General features: G+C 42.9%; 1 long non-coding RNA gene and 1 pseudogene across 1 annotated transcript; one reads left to right on the forward strand and one right to left on the reverse strand.

Moving 5' to 3' along the window:
- The first annotated feature begins 182 nt into the window (after positions 1 to 182).
- Positions 183 to 4854, forward strand: LOC148912735 (uncharacterized; annotated as a pseudogene).
- Positions 4855 to 4878: 24 nt separating this feature from the next.
- Positions 4879 to 9677, reverse strand: LOC116308939 (uncharacterized). The gene is made up of 3 exons (XR_016119132.1): positions 8661 to 9677; positions 7851 to 7933; positions 4879 to 4957 (listed from the first exon to the last, which is right to left on the reverse strand). It is a non-coding gene; the product is annotated as an uncharacterized LOC116308939 (long non-coding RNA).
- Positions 9678 to 10721: the final 1044 nt, after the last annotated feature.

Genomic DNA, 10721 nt, shown 5'->3' on the forward strand with positions numbered 1-10721 from the left:
ATAGCTTCGCGGCCATCTGATAAGCAAATTAATGTCTCACGCAATGAGATGAATGATGAACAGATGGTATCTGGGGACGAAGCTTGCATCGGGTGCTATCCGATTTCGCTAACGCTATGCGATATCTCATATCGCTAACGCTAGCTTACGCAGTTTGTACGCTACACCAACGCTAATTGTTTTTACGCTATACTCTCGTTATGTCTCGGGCTACACGAAGTAGTACGGCCGTACTCTCTGCAGAAGACCGGCAGGAGATTATCCGGGAGGTTGTTCAAGCGGTTTTGGAGGCATCCTCTGCAAATGGGTCAGGAAACTCGTCCTCCTCGCCACCTTATTCTTCACAGCCTGCACTGCCAACTTCTTCCACCTCCGCAGTGGTTTCTGCTACGCAGGACGCTACAGGTACGTCTATTTTACCTGTACCTTCATTCGCCAGCACTTTTACGCTACCATCGCAGTCATTGGCTGACACGAGCGCTACGCTAGCTTTCTCAGCATCTGTGCCGAGCTCCGTCTCGTCGGTTTGGGCGCCATCATTGCCATCTGTTTCGGCGGTCTTGCATCAGCCTTTTATCGTTGGCCCAGGTTGCTCTCCCGTTCCCGCAAAGCTGGTTACCCAGATCATCAGTGGCAAGTTCGTCGACATGAGCGATCTCATTTCTCCTAACCTGGTGGAGACGGAAAACGAGCCCCAACTCTTCTTTGATGGTCGCATCGTTTTGACCTCTACGCCCAAGCGCCAGCGGCGAAAGGTAGAGGACATAATGACGTGGGTCGAGGCGTTCAGCATTTACTCGCTCGTGCTGACTTCTTATTTTCCCAATCGCTGGAAAGATCTTTTGCTCTACAAGCTGCTTATTCTGCGAACCTATCGCCAGTTTAGCGGCCGGGCTTGGCTGTCTTACGATAAGGCTTTTCGTGAGCACGCAGCAGCAAGCAAACTCACAGACTGGTCGCACATCAATAGCCAGCTCTACAGTTTCCACACCGCGGGATCTGTCCCACGCGCTCTCAGTGCTACAGCTGCTGAAGGAGCAGAACCCAAGGGCTCATCCAATAGCGACACCATATGCCGTTCTTGGAATCGGGGGCAGTGTTCTTCGCGTTATAGTGGCTGCCGCTTCGCACACAAGTGCTCTTCATGTTCTGGCCGCCATCGCTTGGTAGATTGCCCGAGTGGGACCGACGAGTCTTCGGAGTCCAAACGGAAATCCACGTTTGCCGAGTCGTCGGGGGAACTTCACAGGTCTAAGCGCCGCTAATCCAAGCACGCTAGTACTTTATGTTATACTTATGGTTCTTACCAAAAAAAAAAAAAAACTGTTCCGTTTAATTTGTTCTTTAGCTTTAGCTATCTTGTATAGCACTCTATAATTTTCGCTCGTAATCTTGTCTAGACAGTTCAAGTGCATTTAGATTGTGTATTGTCAATTGTCTGGAACGTTTCAATGGGCTCGGGACATTTCGTGCCGTCGTTATTTCTTTTCTGCATGCTAGGCTTTATAAGAAACGCAGACAATGTCACTGGTATTTCATTGCATATGATATATATACATATATATATATATATTAAAAAAAAAAAAAAAAAAAAACCCTTTCGTGCTAGGACTTTGTGTTATCTCTCTATGCTGTCATATCTTTTAGCGCGTTATATTTACAAAACCTTGATACAATCTTTTCGCGTAACCAGGCCCTTAAGAAATTAGCTTTGCTGTCAGTCTGGCCTCTATGATTGGCTGCGGCGTTATTAGGACAATTAAGCCGTCTTCTAGCTGTCTCTGTAGGTCCCTTTGTATGCTATCGCAACAGCATTTCAAGCTTTACGTCGGGACCCTCTTACGCGTTTATTTTGCTAATTTTTCGTTCTTTTCGAGTCCCGTGTTATCGCCAGAGTGGGTCCTCCCCCTCCCATAGCATATACTTTACTCTCGATATATTATGTCTATGTGCATGTAATTTTACCCCGTCTAAGTTCCTATCTAGGGTAATTAGCTTTACTCGTCGTTTATCGCCTCACGTATCTCTTTTTAAGTCGTGTGAGCAGTTCGGAACATCTGCCGGTCACTATTATTTTCACGGTCGTATTGTATCTTCTTTCAGCTATGCTTAACCTCCCGTTGGTATCTGACGTCACGCCCCTTAGTGTTGAGTGGTTTTCCCAAGAGTTGCTATCACACCCAGACCAGATTGAAGTGGCTTATGTTTTAAGTGGGATTCGATATGGTTTCAAAGTTGGATTCCAAAGTCAACTCAGCTCTTTAAGATCGGCCAAGAGTAACAAGGAAACCGCTATCCACAACCCTCAGGTGATTGATTCGTATCTGCAAAACGAGGTCAGGTCGAACAGGGTCGCGGGCCCCTTCTCCGAACCTCCCCTTCCTGACCTGCACGTCAGCAGCTTTGGGGTGATACCTAAGCGTGGCCAGCCTGGAAAATGGAGGCTCATAGTCGACCTTTCATCTCCCAGGGGACTTAGCGTGAACGATGGTATCGACCGCGAGGCTTTTACCCTTCAGTATGTCAGGGTTGATCAAATCATTCGGATGATCTCTAGCCTTGGTACCGGAGCACTGATGGCAAAGTTCGACGTCGAATCGGCCTACCGTAATATTCCGGTTCATCCTTCTGACAGGTACCTTCTCGGTATGAAGTGGCGCGGAAAGTATTACGTTGACTTAGCGTTACCTTTTGGTCTTCGATCAGCCCCGTTTATTTTCAATGCGGTAGCCTCGATGATAGAGTGGATTTTGGTGAACAATTACCAAGTTAGCAATCTCGTTCATTATCTTGATGATTTTATCATGGCGGGCCCTCCTAACACTGACGCCTGCGCAGTTAACCTAGCTAAGTCACGTCAAGTATGCCGCACTCTAGGTGTTCCGCTACATCCCGACAAATGCATAGGCCCTGATACTACCCTGGTTGTTTTAGGCATCGAATTGGACTCAGTGAACCAAATTGCTCGTTTGCCAGCAGATAAGTTATGCAACCTTAAACTATTGATTGCTACCTGGCGGTCGCGACGCTGGTGTAATAGACATCACCTAGAATCGTTGATTGGCCACCTCCACCACGCAGCGAAGGTGGTGGGGCCTGGTCGCACGTTTATACGGCGCATGATTGACCTGCTAGGCTGTTTCCGCAAGCGAGACCATCCTATACGTCTGAATTGCGAGTTCCATCGCGACTTAGACTGGTGGCACCAGTTCCTCTCTACGTGGCACGGGGTTTCTTTTTGGCTGTATCCTGGTATCCCAGTCGTAGGCGATACCCAGGTGGTATCGGACGCCTCAGGAGCAATTGGTTATGGAGCTTTTCTGGACCAAGCGTGGTTCAACGGTGTCTGGTTGGAGAAGCAGGGTTCTCAATCTATTGCATATAAGGAACTCTTTCCGATCGTTCTAGCCGCGCATGTGTGGGGCCATCAGTGGTCCAAAAAGCATGTCATCTTTCGTTCCGACAACGAGGCTGTGGTGTTCATGCTGAACGGCAGGACTTCTAAAGTCCCCGACCTGATGCGGCTGTTGCGCAGTCTGTTGCTAGCGGCAGCGCGCTTTAACTTTTCCTTTTCGTCGCTCCACATACCCGGCGTCCACAATGCAATCGCTGATGCCTTATCCCGTTTTCGTTGGCAGGAGTTCAGGCGTTTGGCTCCTTCAGCACACCGATCCCCAACTCCAATTCCGCATCAGCTTCTTCTCAACTTGACCAGTCCACTCTAAAGAAACAGTGTCAGGAATTCCTCCTAAATGGCCTGGCTCCCACCACACGTCGCACTTACGCGTCTGCTCAGCGTAAATTTATTGATTTTTGCCATCAGCTTGGCAAAGTTCCTGTCTTACCTGCAGATGAGAGAACTTTATGTCTTTTTGTAACGTTTCTGGCACAGTCGCTTCAGCATCGGTCTATTAAAGTCTACCTGTCAGCGGTTCGGGCCCTTCACATCGAGCAGGGTCACGCAGATCCATTGGTAAATTGTCCGCGGCTGCATCAAGTCTTTCGGGGCATTAAACGTTCCCAAGGGTCCCAGTTTTCACAGCGTCTACCGATTACCGACGCTCTCATGCTCACCATTTTCAAGGCCCTGGATATTGACTCGTTTGACCATGCCATGTTTTGGTCGTCATGTACGCTCGCATACTTTGGTTTCCTGCGATCGGCAGAGTTTACGGTCTCCAGCTTGGCCAGTTTCGACCCCACCATTCACCTGCAGGTCTCGGACTTGTCGTTTGATAATTTGGACCAACCATCGTGCTTACGGGTATGGATCAAAGCATCCAAAACCGATCCTTTCCGCGCAGGGTGCTATGTTCACATTGGTTGTGGCGTCTCCCCACTGTGTGCGGTGACTGCAATTTTCTGCATAAAAGAGGAAATGCTTCAGGTCCACTATTCTTATTAAAGAATGGCCAACCATTGTCTCGAGAGTTGCTGACGTCGTGGCTGAGGGATATTTTCGCTGGTGCGGGAGTGACTGGTAATTTTTCCAGCCATAGCTTCAGGATTGGAGCCGCCACAGTTGCAGCGCGCAATGGTGTTCCAGATCACATGATCCAAACCCTTGGCAGATGGACTAGTAACGCTTATCAAAGTTATATCCGGACACCTACAGAATCCTTAGCCTCGATCTCGCGCTATCTTTCTCAAGCTTAATTTCCTGGAGTGACCTTAGTTTGGGTTGGTGCTTGGATCATTGTGGTGGGAGGCCCTTCTTCCTGTTCCTCCTCTCCAAGCACCTTGGAGAATCATTTGGAGGTGACAGGGTTGCCATAGTTACCGCTGACCTCCGCCGAGTTCCCGAGGCTCCTCCCACCCAAGCACCAACGCCAAGCTCATCTACGTGTGATGAGTTTAAATAAACGATAAACAAACCTTCTGTTGGCCCAAGAGTGATGTTGTCTCTTGTTGTGTCCAGTCCTTGAACTGCCAATCTTTTGTCACACTACAAGCACAACTTTAGATTGTAGTGTCATTATTATGTCTAACTTACAAGAAGGCACAAATTTAAAATAATTCGTATAGTACTCAAAATAATCTGCAACAACTTTGATTTGTCTTCATGCCAAATGCACAATTTCCTTTCTTAACAGCAAGATCTTAAGACTACGCAGCGTGCAAAAAAATCATACAATATGTCATAGTGTCTTATGCCAGTTAAAGTCAAGAAAACATCACGCACAATGGTTACCAGTTAATATTTTCTTGTTTCGTTCTATTTCTTGCCACAAGGGTTGAAGAATTTTTTCCAGTCTCTAAGCTTGATTTCCCTCTTAATAAAACCAACATCTTAGCCGAGTCTGTAGGTATGACTTAGAGGACGTGTGTGGAGTGTATTGTCACGTGATAGCTTAACGTAAAAAGCTAGTGCACCAACAAAACAGTTTCAAACCCAAAAATGCAAATGATTGATAACAGTGTGCGATTTATGACTAGTCGTTTTTCGTCTTCATCTAGTCACTTAAAAGTAAATTATAATAATGTATATTTTTCTTGTTTAAAAGCGCGCGCATGCGCTGTGATCACGCAACATTGGTGTAAGTACTTGTACAATATGTACAGGTCAGCTGTCACTGCGAAAATACACCTTTTGCTGTTCATTAACAGAAAATGTACATTCATTTCGGCCAAGAGTTGTATTAATAACGTGTAATGTACTTTCATCAACACCACAAGTAACATCATTAGCGCGGATCAACTTTCAATAACGATAATTGAATATGCGTGTACATTCATAGGCATCAATGGACAATCAATAGCGCGTTCGTACATTCATATGCGCGGATTGTATTTTTCTGTGCGCGAAATTCAACTTCAATAACACCAAATGACAAACAATTGCATTTATGGACAATCATTTACCCAAAAGTGAAAATTCATTAATGCTATTAGCATAATCATTGACAATCTATAACGCGTTTGGACAATCATGAGGGTCAACGTTATATTCTATAGCGTGGTTCGACAAACATTTGCATGATTCGAATGAACAATAAGAGAAATAAAACATTCATTAGCGATTTAAAAAATTTAGCCTTCAATTTCTTCACCATTGATGCATCGTGGCAAATACGTTTGCATATATCTGAACCACTGACCACATTTAGCGATAGTGATAGTTGCCACATTTCTCTGGAACCCTTCCATTAGCAACTGCGCTCTGTAGTGACCTAGAGCATTCCCTTGTCGTCTTGCCTCAGCCCGATCGTTCGTATGTTGTTGGATCTCTGGACGGCTGATGTCGGCTTTGATTGCTGGTTCAAAGACCCACTGCCACTTACCGTGATGCATCACAATTTATTTACATTTTGAATCGTGTCTCCACTGAAAAACAATTCCAACATTTTGAATAAACTCATAAATAGTCCTTAAAGCCGTAAAATAATGTAAAAGAATCATTTTTGTGCCTTAGTGCTATGTCGGAAAAGGATTTAATATGAAGTTATTATTCGATATATGAATCTTTGAATTTCATGGACCACGAAATTCATCTGTGACCGCGGTGCATCACGGTAAGTGGCAATGGGTCTTTAAGTGAGCTAATTGCTATTCTCCTATGCAGCCGCTATTACCCGGGGGGGGGGGGGGGGGGGGGAGTACTCCGCCAGAATTTGGGTAGGGGTGTTCCGCTGGGATTCTGAAAGGGGTACCCTGTTTATGACAAAAAAAATCGAATTTGTAGACCCTGTTTATGACAAAAGATATCATTTATTGCACTGAGTTCCAGTTTCAATTATCATGTCATCTCGCGTATCGTTTTTTAAAGACCATAATAACCAGTTTCGGTCAATACAAAAGTGGAAACCCTGAATATGACAGGAAACTCAGGAAGAACTTGGAACTTGAGTGAAATTGCATACCCTGTTTACGACAAGAAGCTCGAAAAACCATACCCTGTTCAGCGGATCATCCCCGTATAGTCCATATATGGGAGTACCCCCCCCACCCACCCCCCCCCCCCCCCCCGGGCGCTATTATGGAGACAGTTTCCTGAGTTCTTTATATGTTTTAAAGTGATAAAAAGAACATCGCTAATGGTTGTTTTATTTCTCCTATTGTTCATTCGAATCATGCAAATGTTTGTCGAACCACGCTATAGAATATAACGTTGACCCTCATGATTGTCCAAACGCGTTATAGATTGTCAATGATTATGCTAATAGCATTAATGAATTTTCACTTTTGGGTAAATGATTGTCCATAAATGCAATTGTCTGTCATTTGGTGTTATTGAAGTTGAATTTCGCGCACAAGAAAATACAATCCGCGCATATGAATGTGCAAACGCGTTATTGATTGTCCATTGATGCCTATGAATGTACACGCATATTCAATTATCGTTATTGAAAGTTGATCCGCGCTAATGATGTTACTTGTGGTGTTGATGAAAGTACATTACACGTTATTGATAAAACTATTGGCACGAATGAATGTATATTTTCTGTTAATGAACAGCAAAAGGTGTAGTTTGCAAAATACCACATATGAGATACCACCTTAGATACCTCGAATACAAATCATTGTTAGCAATGCTGCTAATATTACTAGCTAGCGTATCCAAGATCCCAAGTGTTTGTAAATATGGTTTTGGCATTTCTCATTGCTCATAAAAAATCATTGCTAAACAATCCAGCCGCACCATGAAATAACTTGATTGTGTTTCTGCTGTTTTTGCTGATGTACAAAGACACAACTCCGTCAACCATTTCAACCAATCCTGATAGCTACAGGCAAACCTTTCAAACGAAAAATGAAGAAACTAAAATACCCTGAAAAAGTTAAATAATAAGGAGAAATGCAAGGAAAAATGCCAAAAGACTTTCACTAAACCCCTCAGTCGCCAACCTTACCAATGAGTAGCCAGACCGCTTCGTTGACATTAAGTCACCTATTGTTCGAGTTCCTGTACGACGTTCAAGGAAAGACGATCGACCTGATACAAAATAGTTTTGCATGAAACTGGAGCTAAGGAAACAAGATGGCGGAGTGTGTTGGCCAGATAACTCAATGCTTCTTAAATGAAGAAGCTTAAACCCCAAGACGCGCAAAACAATACAAAATTATGGCATGAAATAGAGTATTTTATTGTATTTACTTCACAAATTGAATACACAACCTGTTAAGTAATTGTACAATAGCTACAATTATGGTGATGATTGCAATGAATATTGTTATGTTTTCATACAATACAATAAAACAATACAAAATTATGACATGAAATAGAGTATTTTACTGTATTTACTTCACAAATTGAATACACAACCTGTTAAGTAATTTTACAATAGCTACAATTATGGTGATGATTGCAATGAATATTGTTACGTTTTCATAAATTAAATTACTTATTAACTTTTTATTTTGAATGTAGGATAGGATTAGATAAATTATACCGCGGCATTCAAGTAAAAGTTAAAAGTAATTTAAAAAACAGGATCAAGAACATATATACGATATGAAAAAACTGTAAACTATATCTAGAAAAGTTTAAGCCATAACCCACCTACACCTCCCTTTCCTTACCCCTCAGCGTGGCTTTATTTTGATTTATTTTGATTTTTGATTTTTGTTGTTGTTGTTGTTGTTTTTGGTGTAAATATTATATCCCGACAGGGACGTATATGATATCCATGCTAACCATTTTATTTACTAATTATATTTACCTTTTTCGATTTAGAGCTCATCTTTTTATAATCGAATGGGCTGTCGAGGAATTAAGCTAGCATTAGAGAAATTTAGCATCAGGTTAAGCTCTGCTCTACTACCGCTAGAAACACTGGGCATCAATGAAATTCAATATGGCGGCTCTTCCAGTAACATCTTCGTTATGAAGCCTTGCTAAATGTCGAAGGTGTGATGGAAAACGCCTGACATTGAACTGTACTGAGTTTGAGGTTTGCGGTGCATAGCAGGAACTTCGTGCTAAAGTTCTCTATTGTAACCACTTATTTCTATTTCAGAGTTAAAATAACAGTTTGAAGGAAGAGACCTGCTTTAATAATGATACAATTTCTCAAAAGAATTGACTTAAAAAAGAAGAGAAAAGAATCCACATTCAGCACTACGAACAATCGAGAACGCAAAATTATTTGAGCTAACAAACCTGGAAATCTAGATCTTATATCGGACAGACTTCATTTAGGTTTCTTCATTGGACATATCTTGCTTCTGCGCTGCTTGGACTTGTAGGAAAAAAATATTTGAGCTGATTGAATTTTGACTAAACATTTATCATTATATCTTATGTGATTGTCCTTAAGATTTGTAGTCGGGTCCATTGACCCCATCGAAGCTTAAGGTCAGCTTGGCAACTTTAAATCCTTTTTTTCTTTTCCAGTCTGTGAGGTAGCACTGCGCATGTCCTGACTTATACAGCTATCCGGAGGTTTTGTAGGTTTCGACGTAAATAAATAGATCAACTATTTATCGAGATCGAGCAACAAAACCGCAACGGCTGATCACGATACGGCAGTAAAATAACGAAATGTCAAAGCTGGATTGTCCTGGTTTGAACTTTGTTTAGTTGAACTGATAAGCAGCAATTTGGTGCAGTTTTGAGATTGGCACTGATTGATCAAGAAATAATGCCGAAAATTCGAACTTTTACGGCATCATAAGTTAAGAACTTTACCATGCACATCAGTATTACTGAATTCTTGTTCATGGCAACGGCTGAGCCAATGTATGGGATATAGCAGCAGGTAGGGGGACTCGCGGCCACCCCCCGGAATCACATGGGTATTCCCCGCGCTCACGTCAATACGCCGGCCGCGGGTATTACCCGTAAGGTCGCTATGGGTATTGCCTGCGTAATTCAATTTGAAAAGCTCTCTACGGGTTTTATCGGTGCCCCGCGTTACTAAGTTAAAATATTTGTCTTATATACGATGCATGAATGTAAAGAGTTTATCTACGACAACGCGTGAGGAATGCGTAAAGGAGTTGACAAGAAAGCTTTTAGACGTCGTCCTATGAAATATTGGATGCGTCCGCGTAAGGTCGTAAACGAAGGTTAAAATATTTCTTAGATATAGATGGACGCTATCAGGAGCATTAGGAATAAGACTGTACGTAGGCTGCGAACTCAGGTGTTGGATCGTTTGGATGCTGACTTCGCCTTCACGACATTTGCAGAGGGAAATACGGATGAAACTATGAACGAAGAAAGAGCTGAGAGGATAATTAACTTAATGCCTGAAGGAGATTACCGTTTGGAATTGACGTTTATAAAGTATTTAGATGGTGAATGGACGATAGAAAAGGGTAGGAATCCTATTAGAGCGTCTGGTAAGCAAAACTTGTTCATTTTAAATGAGCATACGAGACCAGGAGCGTTGGTAGGCGTGGATATGTTGTTTTATGAAGTTGCCTACCCAGTTACGGTGGTAATTTATGGTGCTTATGAGATCAAGAAACCAGACGTTAAGAAGCTTAAACCAATGCGACATCCTGGTAACTGCCTTGGAAAGTTGGTAAGAGAATTCTTCAAGGATTCCTCTAGAGGTGGTAAGCTTACGTTAAAGAGAAGAGAATCCATCAGAAAATGGAAAAAAGCTACTCATAATGCCGGATCGACGATAGATAACATTGAGAAGTTAGAAGTGCTGTTAGAAAGGCGCATGCATGTAAAAGACATTACGGACGGGTTTATTTACCCTGGTACGCATAAGTATGGAGGTAGAGGTGCTCCTATAGTCATTTACCAGCACAACGGACACGCTTGG

Source organism: Actinia tenebrosa, unplaced genomic scaffold, assembly GCF_029948245.1.
Source record: "Actinia tenebrosa isolate PJP-AT-01 unplaced genomic scaffold, QUT_ActTen_1.0 PGA_scaffold10__47_contigs__length_13832649, whole genome shotgun sequence".
NCBI lineage: Eukaryota > Metazoa > Cnidaria > Anthozoa > Actiniaria > Actiniidae > Actinia > Actinia tenebrosa.